The sequence below is a fragment of the Rhinoraja longicauda genome, chromosome 36 (assembly GCF_053455715.1).
Source record: "Rhinoraja longicauda isolate Sanriku21f chromosome 36, sRhiLon1.1, whole genome shotgun sequence".
In the NCBI taxonomy this organism is placed as follows: domain Eukaryota; kingdom Metazoa; phylum Chordata; class Chondrichthyes; order Rajiformes; family Arhynchobatidae; genus Rhinoraja; species Rhinoraja longicauda.
The window spans coordinates 863,377-883,112 of record NC_135988.1 but is presented as its reverse complement, the minus strand read 5'-3'; the positions used below and the strand labels follow the sequence as shown (position 1 = coordinate 883,112).

At 43.4% G+C, this 19,736-nt stretch overlaps 1 pseudogene; it reads left to right on the top strand.

Annotated features, from left to right (window-relative positions):
* The first annotated feature begins 5,484 nt into the window (after positions 1-5,484).
* LOC144610247 (inositol 1,4,5-trisphosphate receptor-interacting protein-like) lies at positions 5,485-19,387 on the top strand (annotated as a pseudogene).
* The last annotated feature ends 349 nt before the right edge of the window (positions 19,388-19,736 follow it).

Below are 19,736 nucleotides of genomic sequence, written 5' to 3'. Positions count from 1 at the left end.
TCATTGCTCTGTGTGTGGAGTTTACTGTGACAATTCTCACAAATGATTCTGCTTCTGTCTACGGCTTGTCTACCTTCAGCAGTCTGGATAATGAATCAGCTATATTGTTCTTTCCAGCAATGTGGATCAATCTGTATTTGTACTGTTGGAGTCTAAGCATCCATCTTTCAATCCAGTCACACAGTTTGGATTGAGGGGAGTAAATTGTCTCCAGCGGTTTGTGGTCTGTCCACAACTCAAACTTGATGCCATTCGGGTAATCATGAAACTGTTCACATGCCCACACCAAAGCCAAAGCCTAGTTTTTCTGTCTGAGAATATCTTCTTTCTACTTCTGTCAATGACCGGCTTGCATACGCAATGACTCTCTGTTGTCCCGCATGCTTCTGTTCAAGTACTGCTCCCAGCTCCACTGGACTTGCATCTGCAATAACTTGGGTTGGTGCCTTTGGATCATAGTATCCCAACATATGGGCACTTATCAAACTCTGTTTTAACATCTGAAATGCAGTTCTTTGTTCTGGATCAAACACTAAGTGCACATTTTTCCTTGTCAACCTTCTCAGTGGCTCTGCTACATTAGCTAGGTTTGGAATAAATCTTGCCCTCAGCTGGATTGATGCCATTACTGGTCAGCTTGTGGCCCATAAACACCAATTCTGAAACAATAAGCAAACATTTGTCTACGTTCACTGTCAATCCAACAGCCTTCAACCGAATTAGTGTCTGCCTGAATCATCATGTTCCGATGTGTGGTACCATGAATACAATAGGTTGAGGCGAAAATCCAAGACCTCATTGAACAGTATACAATTGAACCTGTTGAAGAATCGATGCTATGGGTCAATTTAGTTGTGGTAGTTGCAAAGCCAAATGGTACTGCATGGACATGAGACAAGTAAACGAGGCAATAATACGAGAGAGACATCCCATGCCTACTGTCGACGAGGTCCTACAAGAGCTATCTACAAGTAAAGTATTTTCAAAGCTAGATCTAAAGTGGGGTTATCATCAGTTGGAATTAGACCCAGAGTCAAGGGGCAAACGAATAAAACAAAGCGTTTATGTTCAGTGTCCTTGACGTGTGTTTATTACATTCAGATCAAGGCGAGGATCTGACTGCATTTTTTCCGGATGATCTGGTTTCCACCCACACTCCTAGGATGTACAGGTTTGTAGATTAATTGCGTTCTGTTCTTGTACGTTGTGCCTATTGCGTAAGATAGTGTTGCTGTACGGGATCAACACTGGTTAGTGCGGACTCTGTGTGCCAAAGGGCCTGTTTCCTTGCCGTTTAAAAGGTGTATAAAATCATGAGAGGGGTTGATCGTGTAGACAAACAGAGCCTTTTGCCCAGAATGGGGGAATCGAGAACCAGAGGATATAGATTTAAGGTGAAGGGGGAAAGATTTAATAGGAATCTGAGGGTATATTTTTCACACAAAGGGTGGTGGGTGTATGGATCGAGCTGTCAGAGGAGGTAGTTGAGGCAGGGACTATCACAACGTTTACAAAATTATTAGGCTTCCCCTGGCCTGTGTATTGGTGATGGGGATCAGAGTGGCTCGAAGGGAGGACATGTCGTCACAATGTACACACGTGCTCTTTCCATTCAAGAGCAGAGCTCCTTTGCCTTCTTATTATGCAAGTCGCAGTGTTTTTGACCAGCTAGCTACATTTCTTTTTGTTCCCACGTTTCGCAAGATGCTGAGTACTGCATGAACAAGTTTTGTAGAATAAACAAACTTATTCTGACATACATTGATTATTTCAGATGAACTCCTCAATCCCTTGAAGCCAGGTTGTCAAATAACCAGATATCTGATCATTACCTGCATCAAACTGTGTTCAGCAAATGTAAGTAGAGGGACTATCTTTGTGCTCATTTTCACTTGTTTATTTTTCCAGTCACAGCATGGTTTTTTAAAATGACCTTTTCTAAACCAGCAGGTGCAAAATTATTTTAAAAGAATGTGTTTTTCCATGTTGCAGCCTGTTACGTCACTCTAGTTCTTGTACATGATAGCACAGTGACGTGCTGACATTTTGCTGGTTATGTTTTGCAAATAACAGACCTTTGAGAATCCTCACTGACTTTTGTTCTTCAGCAAAACCATTAATCTTTCCAGTACTTTACCATAAAAAAAAGACAGGTAACAGCCTGTTTGTTTCAACACATGCCTTAAGCACATGTTAGCATCTGAGTCAGAGTCATACAGTGCAGAAACAAGCCCTCGGCCAAAATTGCCCATGCCGACCAAGATGTGCTATCTACAATGTTATTATCATAACTCCCCTTGACTACCTCCTCTGGCAGTTCGTTCAATATACCAACCACCCTCCGTGTGAAAATGATGCCCCTGGGGTTCTATTTAAATCTTTCCCATTTCACCTTAAACCTATGTCCTCTGGTTCTGGATTCCCATACTTTGGGTAAAAGACTGCATGCACATGACTTATTCCCCTCATGATCCAATACACCTCTAAATGATCACCCCTCTTCCTCCCGCACTCCAACGAATAAAGTTCTAGCATGCCCAACCTCTCCCTACAGCTCAGCCCCTCAAGTTTGGCAACATAGAGACATAGAAAATAGCTGCAGCAGTAGGCCATTTAGCCCTTTGAACCAGCACCCCCATTCAATATGATCATGGCTGATCATCCAGAATCAGTACCCCGTTCCTGCTTTCTCCCCATATCCCTCGATTCCATTAGCCCAAAGAGCTATATCTAACTCTCTCTTGAAAATACCCAGTGAATTGGCCTCCACTGCTTTCAGCGGCAGAGAATTCCGCAGATTCACAACTTTCTGGGTGAAAGGTTTTTCCTCAACAGTCCTAAATGACCTACCCCTTATTAAACTGTGACTCCTGGTTCTGGACTCCTCCAACATCGGGAACATTTTTCCAGCATCTAGCCAGTCCAATCCCTTAAGAATTTTATATGTTACAATAAGATCCCCTCTCATCCTTCTAAATTCCAGTGAATATAAGCCCAGTCGATCCATTCTTTTATCATATGTCAGACCCGTCATCCCGGGAATTAACCTGGTGAACCTACGCTGCACTCCCTCAATAGCAAGAATGTCCTTCCTCAAAATAGGAGACCAAAACTGCACACAATATTCCAGGTGTGGTCTCACCAGGGCCCTGACCAACTGCAGGACCTCCTTACTCCCATACTCAAATCCTCTTGCTGTGAAGGCCAACATGCCATTAGCTTTCTTCACTGCCTGCTGTACCTGCATGCTTACTTTATGACAAGCACACTCAGGTCTTGTTGCACCTCCCCTTTTCCTAATCTGACACCATTCAGATAATAATCTGCCTTCTTGTTCTTACCAATCAAGTGGATAACCTCACATTTGTCCACATTATACTGCATCTGGCATTCATCTGCCCATTCACCCAACCTATCCAAGTCACCCTACAGCCTCATAGCATCCTCCTCGCAGCTCACACTGCCACCCAGCTTTGAGTCATCCACAAACTTAGAGATGTTACATTTAATTCCCTCGTCTAAATCGTTAATGTATATTGTAAACAACTGGGGTCCCAGCACCGAGCCTTGTAGCACCCCACTAGTTATTGCCTGACATTCCAAAAAGGACTTGTTAATTTCTACTCTTTGCTTCCTGTCTGCCAACCAGTTCTCTATCCTTGTCAATAGCCTACCCCCATACTGTGATCTAATTTTGCACACTAATCTCTTGTGTGGGACCTTGTCATCGCTTTTTGAAAGTCCAGATACACCACATCCACTGACTCTCCCTTATCCATTCTACTTGTTACAACCTTAAAAAATTCCAGAAGGTTAGTCAAGCATGATTTCCCCTTCATAAATCCATACTGACTTTGACCCGTCCTATCACTGCTTTCCAAATGCGCTGCTATTACATCTTTAATAATTGCCTCAAGCACCTTCCTCACTACCAATGTCAGGCTAACTGGTCTTTTATTCCCTGTTTTCTCTCTCCCTCCTTTCTTAAAAAGTGTGGTTACACCAGCTACCCTCCAGTCCTCGGGGACTGATCCAGAGTCTAGAGAACATTGGAAAATTATCACCAATGGAGCCACAATTTCTAGGACCACCTCCTTGAGTACTCCTGGATGCAGACCATCAGGCCCTGGGGATTTATTTGCCTTCAGTCCCAACAGTCCCACCATTTCCTGACATATGTGGATTCCCTTTAGTTCCTCCCTCCCACTAGATCCTCGGTCCCCTAGTATTTCTGGGAGATTGTTTGTGTCTTCCTTAGTGAAGACAGAGCCAAAGTACTTGTTTAACTGATCTGCCATTTCCTTGTTTTCCATTATAAATTCACCTGTTTCTGACTACGGACCTACATTTGTCTTCACTAATCTTTTCCTCTTCACATATCTATAGAAGCTTTTACAGTCAGTTTTTATATTCCCCGCACGCTTTCTTTCATGCTCTATTTTCCCCCTCTTAATTAACCCTTTTGTCCTCCTCTGTTGAATTCTAAATTTCTCCCAGTCCTCCGGTTTGCTGCTTCCTCTGACCAATTTATCCTCTTCCTTGCATTTAACACTATCCCTAATTTCCCTCGTAGTCACGGTTGAGCCGCCTTCCCTGTTTTCTTTTTATGCCAGACAGGGCATTGTTGTAATTCATCCATGCGATCTTTAAATCTTTCCCATTGCATTTCCACCATCAACACTTCAAGTATCAATTGCCAGTCTATCCTAGCCAATTCCCATCTCATACCATCAAAGTTACCTTTCTTTAAGTTCAAAACCCTTGTCTCTGAATTAACAGTGTCACTCTCCATCTTCATGCAAAATTCTACCATATTATGGTCACTGTTGCCCAAGGGGCTTTGTACAACAAGATTGCTAACTAATCCTTCCTCATTACACAATACCCTTTCTAGGATGGTCTGCCCTCTAGTTGGTTGCTCTACATATTGGCTTAGAAAACCATCCCGTTTACACTCCAGGAAATCCTCATCTTCAGTGTTGTTACCAATTTGGTTTGTCCAATCTATATGTGGATTAAAGTCACCCATGATAACTGCTGTACCTTTGCTACACGCATCCCTAATTTCCTGCTTGTTGCTATCCCCAACCTCAGTACTGCTGTTCGGTGGTCTATACAAAACTCCAACAAGCGTTTTCTGCCCTTGGTTCCATTTTATTACATTTTGTTTGCTCCACTGCAATATCTCCTCAAGGTATTCGTGCTTTGAAGAAGTTCTCCTCTCTCCAACACAAGTTCATCTAGACCCTCTTTCGCTGCTCCCCCTCTATGATTCTGCCTGCACTCCAGCTCTATGACCATATTTTAACCTGGACTCGCTACCACAGCCAACTGTGTTTCCTCGGCGCTTACCTGCACCTCCATCTTGTACCTCTTGGCTTTCCACTCCAGTTCCAGACCTCGCATTTCAGACTGAGTCCGGATTTCAGGTACTGGCAGTCACAACATTTCTCCTTCCGTGCCAAACGTTCCACACAGGCCACCATGTGCCAGCACCAGCAGGCCCTCATTCTGACTCTCCCACAACTCCTGGCCTTCCTCACCCAGACCTTCAATGAGCCCAAACTTTACTTCATTCTAGTCGGGGTCCACACCTTCAATAAATGCTTCCTCACCGACCTAGACTCCACTGAGGATCACAAGCTTTCCCGCCTCCAGACCTGCCCTTGTGCCAACATCTCTCGATCCGACCTCTTGCAGGCCCGGAGCTTCAACTCTGGATCGGACTGCCCGCCTGACCATCACAAAGCCGAAACACAGGGCGCCATCACCATCAGCAACACCAATGTCCACCATCGATCTTCATCGCCTCCCAGGTTGGAGCCACCAACACCATCTTCACACCGACCCTTGTCTACACTCCAACTCCTCACCGACCACTGACATTCTCCATTGATCCTCATCTCTCACCTGCCCACAAGTAAGCCGGAGCCTTTGACTCACCTAAGTTCCAGACTCAGCTCCAGCCCAAACTCCACATTGTTGACTCCAACACCACATGGCCTGACTCTCATGAGTCCTACTATTTCCCACTTCTAACAGGGAACCTCTATGATAGTAGCTCTTGGCCCTGCTGCCCTTTTCCCTCTTTAAACCATGCTATTCACACTACCCCCCACCTGTTCTCCACTCCTACACCCCCTCCTCTTTGAGCCATCATCCTCTTGCAGTCATTTTTTCATCATCCCCTGAACTGACTCTGATACAGAACGGCCAGTCCTTAATGGGGGCCTTCCCTTTGTATCTCTACATTCCCTCCTCCAAGGGGGTAGCCATAACGTAGATGTTTTCTTCTCTGCCTCCGTGCAAAAGTCACCACACTCAAATTCACTTGGTTCTTTGACAACCTTTTTCCCTTCCTTGATCTTTCTGTCTCCATCACAGGAGACAGACTATTGGCTGATGTGTACTACAAGCGTACCGACTCGCACAGTTATCTGGCCCACTCTTCCTCCCACCCTGCCTCTTGCAAAAATGTTATTCAATTCCCTGCCGCATCTGCTCCCAAGATGAGGGTTTTCTCACAACAACATCTGAGATGTCCTCATTCTTTGGTGAACGGATCTCTTCCCAGTTTTTGATGGATCCCTTACCTGCGTCTCTTCTATATCCTGGAGTTCTTCTCTTGCTCCCTCTCCAGTAGATACAAGAAGGTTAGATTTCCCCTGGTCCTCACCTTTCACCCCACCAGCTTCCGCATCCAACACATCATCATCCGACATTTCTGTCACCTATAACGTGATCCCACCACTAATCACATCTACCCATCTCCACCCCTTTCTGCCTTCCGCAGAGACCGCACCCTCCGCAACTCCTCGGTTCACTCATCCTTTCCCACCCAATCCACCCCCTCCCCAAATACTTTCCCCTGCAACCTCAGGAGATGTAACACTACTTCTTCCCCCTCCTTACTTTTGATTCCCCACTTCCTTCCCCTGAAAGTTAGCTGATCTTTCAGCCCCCGTTTCCCCCCTTCACCCGCTTCCTCTACTAAAAGCACACTAACTTGCTTCACAGTTCGCAAATATATATTCCTCTTGGGCTAGCACCCATCTCTGTCCAACAATCTGCCTATCAGGGAACCTCCTTGTCTGAGGTCATTATTACTAATTTGTCAATTTTTTTGTTTCCAGTTTTTTGCTGTTCTCCCCACTGTAATCAATCTGAAGAAGGGTCCCGACCTGAAACATCATAATTTTAGTTTAGTTTAGAGATACAGCGCGGAAACTGGCCCTTCAGCCCACCGAGTCTGCACCGACCAGTGATCCCCACACATTAACACCGTCCAACACACACTAGGAACAATTTATACTTATACCAAGCCAATTAACCTACAAACCTGTACGTGTTTTTGGAGTGTGGGAGGAAACCAAAGAACTCGGAGAAAACCCACGTAGTCAAAGGGAGAGTGTACAAACTCTGTACACCCCGTAGTCAGGATCGAGCACGGGTCACCGGCGCTGCAAATGCCGGTAGGCAGCAACTCTACTGCTACGCCGCTGCCTCCAGAGATGCTGACTGACCCGCTGAGTTACTCCAGAATTTTGTGTCAGAATTCTACTCCAGAATATGGTAGAAACCAGCATCTGCAGTTTTTTATTACATAATTCTCTGATATTTCTCTCAAAGTCATACTATCTTCCTATTCCCACTTCTTTTCGCAGAAACCGCTCCCTTCACAATTCCATGGTTCACACATTCTTTCCTATCCACACCGACCTCCTGAAATATGTGGGCAGCTAAGTTGGTAATAAACAATAGGTGCAGGAGTAGGCCATTCGGCCCTTCGAGCCAGCACCACCATTCAATGTGATCAATGTAATATTAGAGGACTCATCAGGAACATAAGTACAACATTCCCGTCCTATTATGGCACAGGTCCCTCCTTCCTCGGCCATACGATTCTCTAAAGCCACAGTGCGATACGATTTTGTAAAGCCACAGTGCGATGGCAACCATTTCAGCTGAAAGAGACGTTATGGCCATGTTTGTATCTACTAGAGCACTGGCAGTTGTATTTGTCAATGTTTCCTTGGTGGCCATATTGATCAACTCCCTAGCTGCCTTAACTCCCATAGCTGGGGAAAGCGATCAACCAAAACCTCTGTGCTTCTGAGATACTCCTCTTGACTCTCAGGGTTATTAATGTCATTGTCCTTTTTCCCAGTTACCAATTCTTTTGTAATCAGTTAGGTGTGTCCAATGAGGGTGATCTTCGACTTTCACTGCTGTAGGTGTAGTCAGTAGTACTTAGCAGGGCCCATTCCACCGTTCTCCTAGTTTCTTCTGATCCCAATTTCTTATTAGTATGTAGTCTCCTGGTTGTATGAATTTGCCATTATGGTCTCTGCGTTTCCAAAACCTGTGAATGCAAGACTGACAAGATTCGGGTCAATTGCTGTGCGTACATAATTAACTCCTCACGATGGGCATGTAGATCAAAACTCACTTCTGTACTTGTAAACGCACCCCGAAGAGTACGTAGTGGTCGTCCATATATGATCTCGGCAGGTGTTAGTTTAGTAATACTGTGTGGAGAAACTCTCATCTCAACAGAGTTTAATCCAACTCTGCTCCATTTTTAAGAAATTGTCCACGGATAACATCCGACCTGACCAATCTTTTTGAGAAATTTTCAGATAACTTCCGACCTGACCAATCTTTTTAAGAAATTTTCACGGATAACATCCGACCTGACCAATCTTTTAAAAGAAATTTTCACGGATAACATCCAACCTGACCAATCGTTTTAAGATATTTTCACGGATAACATCCGACCTAACCAATATTTTCAAGAAATTTTCACTCTCTCGCATTAACACATGTGATATCTCACCTTATATAACGAAGAATTGTCTTACCTATGTTGTCTGTCTAAAAGATCTTGGCAGGAACCAGATCGACCTCAAACGAGGGACCAAGGTGTTCCCAGGAACTCGTTCGGGAGCTCAGACTCAATAGTGCACTTTTTACCCACCTCGAGAATTTTAACATTGTTGATTGAGGAATAAATATTGGTGAGGACATCGGGGTCAACTCTCTGCTCTTCTTCAAAATAGTGCTTTGGGATCCTTTTCATCCACCTGGGAGAGCAGGTGAGGCCTCAGTCTAATAGCTCATGTGAAACACAGCACCTCTGACAGTGCAGCATTCCTTCAGTAATGCACTGGATCAGCAGCCTGTACTTTATGTATTAATGGTGTCGAAGCTGAACCTACTTTCTTCTGATTTGGAGGTGAGAGTGCCTCAGCAAACCTAAACTACAGGATGTACCCAACCACATTTATTATTTAACGAAGGTAAAACACACAATCCTTGGCAATGTGATCTACATACTTACAGACACACAAATTTTTCCCTTTTAAATAATTACTTTTCCTCAGTCTCTTCCCACTCGTGTCATGCGTCTCTACTACGTTCTTTTTTTCAAAATAAATTAAGTGTACCATTCCTTAGCTTATTCGTCCCAAATGTTTTGAAACCCATCTTTTCATCTATGTACTTTTTAGGTAACTCCAAGTTTGTGGATGACACAAAGCTGGGTGTCAGTGTGAGCTGCAAGGAGGATGTTATGAGGGTGACTTGGATAGGTTGGGTGAGTGGGCAGATGCATGGCAGATAAATGTGAGGTTATCCACTTTGGTGGCAAGAACAGAAAGGCAGATTATTATCTGAATAGTATAAGAAAATAACTGCAGATGCTGGTACAAATCGAAGGTATTTATTCACAAAGTGCTGGAGTAACTCAGCAGGTCGGGCAGCATCTCGGGAAAGAAGGAATGGGTGACGTTTCGAGTCGAGACCCTTCTTCAGACTGATGTCAGGGGGGGCGGGACAAAGGAAGGATGTAGGTGGAGACAGGAAGATAGAGGGAGATCTGGGAAGGAGGAGGGGAAGAGAGGGACAGAGGAACTATCTAAAGTTGGAGAAGTCGATGTTCATACCGCTGGGCTGCAAACTGCCCAGGCGAAATATGAGGTGCTGTTCCGGTGGGCCTCACTATGGCACTGGAGGAGGCCCATGACAGAAAGGTCAGATTGGGAATGGGAGACATCTGAATAGTGTCAGATTAGGAAAAGGGGAGGTGCAACGAGACCTTGTGCATCAGTCACTGAAAGTAAGCTTGCAGGTACAGCAGGCAGTGAAGAAAGCTAATGGCATGTTGACTTTAATTGCGAGAGGATATGAGTTTAGGAGCAAGGACGTCCTATACTGCAGTTGTACAGGGCCCTGGTGAGACCGCACCTGGAGCATTGTGTGCAGTTTTGGTCTCCTAATTTGAGGAAGTACATTCTTAAGGGATTGGACACGCTCGATGCAGGAAAAATGGTCCCGATGTTGGGGGAGTCCAGAACCAGGGGTCACAGTTTAAGAATAATAGGTAGGCCATTTAGGACTGAGATGAGGAAAAACCTTTTCACCCAGAGAGTTGGGAATCTGTGGAATTCTCTGCCACAGAAGGTAGTGGAGGCCAATTCGCTGGATGTTTTCAAGAGAGAGTTAGATTTAGCTCTTAGGGCTAACAGAATCAAGGGATATGAGGAAAAAGTAGGAACGGAGTACTGATTTTGGATGATCAGCCATGATCATATTGAATGGCGGGATAGCTCGAACGGCTGAATGGCCTACTCCTACAATTATTTTCTATGTTTCTAAGCATGTATGTTTCTAAGCATGTAAGCACCAAATTCAAACATACTCTAAAAATCTAAAATTGAAAAATTGCTGCCAAAACTAGCACATTTGGCCCCATGTATGAGTAAAGAAATATATGAGTTGTGTAAAAGTTAGAGAACCGGTTCTACGGTGCAGAGAAAGTGAGATGGTGGGGTAGTGGGTGGGAAGGAGCAAAAGAGAAGGTGTGCAACTTTATTAGAATGTTGCTGAGGGTAATTGATGAAAAATATGATGAATTAAACAAATAAAGGAATATTAGAATCAATGACAGGCCTTTGACCTTAATGTTGAATATGTTGGATGAAAAATGCAGATTGTTTCATGATATCTGACTTTTATCAGCGTACTCAATTATTGAGTTAATGTGATAAATAATTTAAATTCTTTATAAAAAATGCTTTGCGTTCAAATGAGAAGGGAGAGTACTGCTGATCAAAGATGTTATTAGTACCATAGTGTTAAATGTTTGTTAAATCATTGTGGATACCTAATCTGTGAGATCTTGCTTGCTCACTTGGCCAAGATCTTTAAAAATATCAGTGTGGCAATGAAGCTGGTATTGAATGTGAGAGTAGCAAGTTTTTCAAAGTATGGAAGACCGTGCCTGCAAAGTATATTGAAGAAAAAAAATCATGGTGACAATAAAGAGTATAGATAAAAACCTAGAACCCATAAGCACACATCCTTCGGCCCACAATGTTTGTGGCAAACATGATGCCAAGACCAGCACATAATCCAAATCGCACCATTCCCTGCATATCCCTGTACCTATCCAAATACCTCTTACATGCCACTGTCGTATCTACCTCAACAACCAACCCTGGCAGCACGCTCCAGGCACTCACCACCCCCTGGAAAATTTGTGTGCACATCTTGTTTAAGCTTTTCCCCTTTCACCTTCAAAACCATTCCCTCCATTATTCATTTTTTCTATGAAAGATTACCTTCTATTTGAGAGGAGATGTGCAGGGCAAAATGTGCCTGATACGTGCGCTGTGGGTGGGGCTGGAGGTGGATACGATAGGTTTTTAGACAGGGACATGGATATGCAAAGAATGGAGAGATGTGGATCACATATAGATCTGCCATGTTCCGCACGGACATTGTGGGCTGAAAGACCTGTTTCTCTGCCATACCTTTCTATGTTTGATAGATTTAAGTTAACAATTTAAGTAAACCAATGAGTATCAGAGCAAAAAAAAAATGGATTCTGGAAAATCAGAAATAAACAAGGAACTTGTTGGCACCATTTTCCATAGAATTTACACTTTTCACAAAGTTCAATGCTGAGAACGATATTGCAATTGGGGCCAACCTCTTAGCATGACTTTTTTTTTGTACTTTGATCCCCTGTTAATAAAACCCAGATTCAACAAAGCTTTTTTGAAACAAATATTTATACACAGATTCATGGGTTTATATCACTACACAAATGTCATTTATTTGTGCTCTCTTTATTCTTCCTTCCAAAGTCTATGTATTAAGGAGAGATTATTATGAATTTAGAGATAATGTTTCTGCCACTATTTGTTTCAACCAGATAAATTGGAGAGAAGAACATCGCATTTTTAACTTGATAAGATCAGAACCATGTTAGATGGTGAGATAGTAGAATGGAGACACAAAGCACCGCAGATGCTGGTACTTTGAGTAAAACACAAAGTACAGGAGTACCTCAGTGGGTCAGGCAGCATCTGTGGAAGTAACGGTGAGGTATCTTTTTCCCAGGGAAATAAATCTTCTTCGAGAATTAGTCGTGGCTATTCCTGAGCTGGGATAGAATTGAGGGCGTGCAGCGTAGGTTTACTAGGTTAATTCCCGGAATGGCGGGACTGTCGTATGTTGAAAGACTGGAGCGACTAGGCTTGTATACACTGGAATTTAGAAGGATGAGAGGAGATCTTATTGAAACATATAAGATTATTAAGGGGTTGGACACGTTAGAGGCAGGAAACATGTTCCCAATGTTGGGGGAGTCCAGAACCGGGGGCCACAGTTTAAGAATAAGGGGTAGGCCATTTAAAACAGAGATGAGGAAAAACATTTTCAGTCAAAGAAACTTTCTCTGCCTCAGAAGGCAGTGGAGGCCAGTTCTCTGAAAGCTTTTAAGAGAAAGCTAGATAGAGCTCTTAAGGATAGTGGAGTCAGGGGGTATGGGGAGAAGGTAGGAACGGGTACTGATTGAGAATGATCAGCCATGATTACATTGAAAGGTGGTGCGGGCTCGAAGGGCCGAATGGCCTACTCCTGCACCTATTGTCTATAATTCACCATGTTTATCAGGCAGAGTGGCTTCCTAGACTTGTTTTGATGGCCTGTAGTTAGATCAGAGAGGAATGTTCCACATTTCTTCACCTCCAATTGTTCTCTTTATCTGACCTTTCCCCTTCTTCAATTTACGTAACACTTGGATGATTGAAAGATCTATACGCTGTGGAAAAATGCAAAATTGGATGTCTCAGGAGCTCATTTCATTTAATGCTCCTATGACTTTATTCTAACATGATCATTTGCAAACTACCAATACTTTCACATTGGCCTTCGTGTCTAATATTTTTTGCTCATGTAAATATAAATTTTAATAGTCTGAGCTCACCATTATCTAATCATAATGCATTAGAAACTTCCATGATCATCGAGAATTTTCTAATTACTTTTAATTTTAGTTTTAGTTGAGAGATACAGCGCGGAAACATGCCCTTCGTCCACCGATTCGGCACCCCGCACATTAACACAACCTTACGCACACTGGGGACAATTTCTCATTTATACCATATTTATATCTTGAAACTAAACCAAGTCAATTAACCTACAAATCTGTAGGTCTTTGGAGTATGGGAAGAAACCGAAGATCTCGGAGAAAACCCACGAAGGTCACGGAGAGAATGTACAAACTCCGTACAGACAGCACCAGTAAACATAGAAAATAGGTGCAGGAGGAAGCCATTCGGAGCCAGCACCGCCATTCATTGTGATCATGGCTGATCGTTCCCAATCAATAACCCGTGCCTGCCTTCTCCCCATATCCCTTGATTCCACTAGCCCCTAGAGCTCTATCTAACTCTCTCAAATCCATCCAGTGATTTAGCTTCCACTGCCCTCTGTGGCAGAGAATTCCACAAATTCACAACTCTCTGGGTGAAAAAGTTCCTTTTCACCTCAGGTTTAAATGGCCTCCCCTTTATTCTAAGACTGTGGCCCCTGGTTCTGGACTCGCCCAACATTGGGAACATTTTTCCTGCATCTAGCTTGTCCAGTCCTTTTATAATTTTATATGTTTCTATAAGATCCCCTCTCATCCTTCTAAACTCCAGTGAATACAAGCCTAGTCTTTCCAATCTTTCCTCATATGTCAGTCCCGCCATCCCAGGCATCAATCTCGTGAACCTACGCTGCACTGCCTCAATTACAATGATGTCCTTCCTCAAATTAGAAGACCCAAACTGTACACAATACGCCGGATGTGGTCTTACCAGGGCCCTATACAACTGCAGAAGAACCTCTTTACTCCTATACTGAAATCCTCTTGTTATGAAGGCCAACATTCCATTAGCTTTCTTCACTGCCTGCTGCACCTGCACGCCAACTTTCAGTGACTGGTGTACAAGGACCTTACCTAACCTAACACCATTGAGATAATAATCTGCCTCCTTGTTTTTGCCGCCAAAGTGGATAATCTCACATTTATCTATATTATACTGCATCTGCCATGCATCTGCCCACTCATTCAACCTGTCCAGGTCACCCTGCAACCTCCTAACACCCTCTTCACAGTTTACACTGCCACCCAACTTTGTGTCATCCGCAAACTTGCTAGTGTTGCTTCTAATTCCCTCTTCCAAATCATTAATATGTATGGTAAACAGTTGCGGCCCCAACACCGAGCCTTGCGGCACTCCACTCGCCACTGCCTGCCATTCTGAAAAGGACCCGTTTACTCCGACTCTTTGCTTCCTGTCTGCCAACCAATTTTCTATCCATGTCAACACCCTACTCCCAATACCATGTGCTCTAATTTTAGTCACCAATCTCCCATGCGGGACCTTATCAAAGGCTTTCTGAAAGTCTAGATACACTACATCCACTGGCTCCCCTTCATCCATTTTACTTGTCACAGCCTCAAAAAATTCCAGAAGATTAGTCAAGCATGATTTCCCTTTCATAAATCCATGCTGACTTGGACTTATCCTTTTACTGCAATCCAAATGAATCATTATTACCTCTTTAATAATTGACTCCAGCATCTTTCCCACCATCGAAGTCAGGCTAACTGGTCTGTAGTTCCCCGTTTTCTCTCTCGCTCCTTTCTTGAAAAGTGGGATACATCAGCTATCCTCCAATCCATAGGAACTGATCCTGAATCTATTGAACATTGGAAAATATTCACCAATGCGTCCACTATTTCTAGAGCCACCTCCCTGAGGACCCTGGGATGCAGACCATCAGGCCCAGGGGATTTATCATCCTTCAGTCCCATTAGTCTACCCAATACTATTTCTCGCCTAATGAAAATTTCTTTTAGTTCCTCTACCCCCCTAGATCTTCTATCCTCCAGTACATCTGGGAGATTATTTTGTGTCGAGTTAAACCGTTACTTTGGATCTGTCTTCACTGAGGAAGATACACACAATCTCCCAAATGTTCTAGGGGCCGGAGAACCTAGGGTGATGGACGAACTGAAGGAAATCCACATTAGGCAGGAAATGGTTTTGGGTAGACTGATGGGACTGAAGGCTGATAAATCCCCAGGGCCTGATGGTCTGCATCCCAGGGTACTTAAGGAGGTGGCTCTAGAAATAGTGGAAGCATTGGAGATCATTTTTCAATGTTCTATAGATTCAGGATCAGTTCCTGTGGATTGGAGGATAGCAAATGTTATCCCACTTTTTAAGAAAGGAGGGAGAGAGAAAACGGGTAACTATAGACCAGTTAGTCTGACATCAGTGGTGGGGAAGATGCTGGAGTCAATTATAAAAGACGAAATTGCTGAGCATTTGGATAGCAGTAACGGGATCATTCCGAGTCAGCATGGATTTACGAAGGGGAAATCATGCTTGACAAATCTTCGGGAATTTTTTGAGGATGTAACTAGGAAAATTGACAGGGGAGAGTCAGTGGATGTAGTGTACTTCGACTTTCAGAAAGCCTTCGACAAGGTCCCACATAGGAGATTAGTGGGCAAAATTAGAGCACATGGTATTGGGGGTAGGGTACTGACATGGATAGAAAATTGGTTGACAGACAGAAAGCAAAGAGTGGGGATAAATGGGTCCCTTTCGGAATGGCAGGCAGTGACCAGTGGGGTACCGCAAGGTTCGGTGCTGGGACCCCAGCTATTTACGATATACATTAATGACTTAGACGAAGGGATTAAAAGTACCATTAGCAAATTTGCAGATGATACTAAGCTGGGGGGTAGTGTGAATTGTGAGGAAGATGCAATAAGGCTGCAGGGTGACTTGGACAGGTTGTGTGAGTGGGCGGATACATGGCAGATGCAGTTTAATGTAGATAAGTGTGAGGTTATTCACTTTGGAAGTAAGAATAGAAAGGCAGATTATTATCTGAATGGTGTCAAGTTAGGAGGAGGGGGAGTTCAACGAGATCTGGGTGTCCTAGTGCATCAGTCAATGAAAGGAAGCATGCAGGTACAGCAGGCAGTGAAGAAAGCCAATGGAATGTTGGCCTTCGTAACAAGAGGAGTTGAGTATAGGAGCAAAGAGGTCCTTCTACAGTTGTACCGGGCCCTGGTGAGACCGCACCTGGAGTACTGTGTGCAGTTTTGGTCTCCAAATTTGAGGAAGGATATTCTTGCTATGGAGGGCGTGCAGCGTAGGTTCACTAGGTTAATTCCCGGAATGGCGGGACTGTCGTATGTTGAAAGGCTGGAGCGATTGGGCTTGTATACACTGGAATTTAGAAGGATGAGGGGGGATCTTATTGAAACATATAAGATAATTAGGGGATTGGACACATTAGAGGCAGGAAACATGTTCCCAATGTTGGGGGAGTCCAGAACAAGGGGCCACAGTTTAAGAATAAGGGGTAGGCCATTTAGAACGGAGATGAGGAAGAACTTTTTCAGTCAGAGAGTGGTGAAGGTGTGGAATTCTCTGCCTCAGAAGGCAGTGGAGGCCAGTTCGTTGGATGCTTTCAAGAGAGAGCTGGATAGAGCTCTTAAGGATAGCGGAGTGAGGGGGTATGGGGAGAAGGCAGGAACGGGGTACGGATTGAGAGTGATCAGCCATGATCGCATTGAATGGCGGTGCTGGCTCGAAGGGCTGAATGGCCTACTCCTGCACCTATTGTCTATTGTCTATTGTCTATTGTCTTCCTTAGTGAAGACAGTTCCGAAATACCTGTTCAACTCTTCTGCCATTTCCTTGTTACCCATAATATTTTCACCCGTGCCTGCCTTCAAGGGACCCACATTTGACCCACATGCTACTCTTTTTCTCTTAACATATCTAAAGAAGCTTTTATTGTCCTTTATATTCTTGGCCAGCTTCCCCTCGTACCTCATCTTTTCAGCCCGTATTGCCTGTTTTGTTACCTTCTGTTGTCCTATGAAATTTTCCCAATCCTCTGGCTTCCGGCTACTCTTTGCTGTGTTATACATCTTTTCTTTTAGTTTTATTCCATCCCTAACTTCTCTTGTCAGCCATGGTTGCCTCCTACTCCCCTTAGAATATTTCTTCCGCTTTGGAATGAAATGATCCTGCATCTTCCGGATTATGCCCAGACGTAGTCAGGATCAAACGCGGGTCTCTGGCACTGTAAGGCAGTTACTCTACCGCCATGCCACCCTTAATGGATGAGAATGTTTCCATGATTTCAAACTGTATTTCTAATGAGTCTCCTCACTGATAATTCATGTTCATATGATTGTGCGAGTCCTGACCTCACTAATTGCCATCCGCCTGCCCACTTAGTTAAACATATCTGAGGCCAATTGAAGAGCAGGAAGACACCTGCACAAAAATTATGAGATAATATTGGATGATGAAATATTGCAATGTTTCAAAACAGCAGTGTCTGAAGATGTCCGAATGTAGTTTCCATTTGAATTACACACACACCTTCTGAATATCTGTTATCTTCTTGTTGTTTAAAGGATGGCTAGCTTTTCAACATGTGTGTTCTGATGATCACTGGGAGCTTGTACATCCCCGCCTCCTGAGTGATGAAGTGGAGACAGGAGGTCCAGAATAGAATTAAGGAACACCAGTACCAACAGCAGATAGAACGGGTCCAGAGGGAAATGGATGGAAAATGTAACTATCAGCAGAATATAAAGATCCATTTATATGCACATAGCGAAGATTCACCAAAAATGATTTGGATCACTTATATTACGCTCATACTGGGCATAATTCAGGTCTTGGGACTCTGGATAAGTGACATTTTGCCACATAATCCCCAGGACTATGATGATGAGGAAGAGCAGGAAGTAATGCGAGATGAAGTTCCTCAAAGACCTGACAACAACATTTTGAATACCCCTGATCAAAATGTGCTGGATCAGTTCTACAACATCTGCATTAAAATGGGAGCCAAGAACCAATTGAGACCTGTGAATTTGCAGAATGTTTTGTGGATAGTCTTTTAGAAGCCAGTCGGAATCTTTGTCCGTGGAGCTCAGAGCTGATCCTTGAAGACTGTGGGCATTGGGAGTCAATTTGAAAAATGGGGCTGCAAGATAGGATATTTTGGTTCCAATTTTTCTCCAGGATGGTTATTGTTTTAAACCAGAGATGTGTTCCTATGACATCCCACCTGACAAAACAAAGTTTGGGTAGGATTCTCATGGTTACAGCAAACAACGCTGACCTGGCCTGCAAATGTGAAACCACAGAACCTGAAGGGGACATTCTTTGTCTTATTCACAGCAAATGTTCATTCCAATGGGATTCCAAGTGGTATTTGGATTGTTGGAAGGTAGTGAAATGGTTCAGGGTTTTATTAGCCAAATCATGGAACAAAATTTATCATCAATATGATTTTGAACTGACCTTCCATAATATTACTGGTTGCTGTGGTTTAAAAGTACAATATCAGTCAGGATGAAATATTCACATCAAAGTCTTTCCTGCTGTGAGGCTGAAGGGTTCCAATGTCCACCTTGTACCTCGTTTTTCCAATTTCCCCAAGAATAGTACAGTGCCCACTACCTACTGGCACGTTTCCTGTGCTGTCTGTGAGTACAGGTTTCTCAAAAACATGACCAAGAATATCCCCAAAAGCTCCTGTCACCTGAAATGCCTTCAAATACTGATCGTTCTGACTGAAAAACTGTGCCATTCACCAGACCAGCGATGTGTTCGTGGCTCCTCTCTCTTTACGACTGTCCTGATGCATTTGCTCTTCAGTCAGCCATATTCAAACTGGCACGAATATCACCTGGGACATCAGCTCAGAGATGTGTTAAAGTATCTTGGGAAATGTTTGGATGAGAAACGCCTCCACAGATTTATGATTGGAAATCAAACATTTCCTCAGCAAATTGGAATTCCAGAATTGCTTCTAAAAGTAGAGCCTATAAATCTCTTCCATACATTTGTAACAGAAAATGACTCTCACTGTCAGGCACTCATGGAATATCAGAAAATATTAAGGGACATGGGACCGCTGATGATGGAGTGTATTAAAAATAATACAGCAGCTGAGTGAAAACATTGCCTCTGCTCCCAGTAGACTCGAGGAACTGAAATTGTTGGCTTATGATGCCAGATTTGGAGCAGAATTATTTAACCTATCTAATATTTACATTATCATTAATGTAAAATGAATGAATAGAATAAAATGAATAGGTTTTTAATTTTAACTGATCTTTGAGAATAATATCAATAGATTTTTCCAAAAATAATCTTTGTTCATAGTAAAAATGTCCATTAAAAAACTCCCAAAACTCTTCATATATTTTTAGTGTCTGCATATTCACTTGTGTCATTTTCAATAGTGTTTGCACCTACTGTATTCTTAATTAAAACACCGTTGCTTCTCATGTGGCTGCCTGGGATTATATCCCTTCCCTTGTTTGATGGGGGTCCCACTATCAA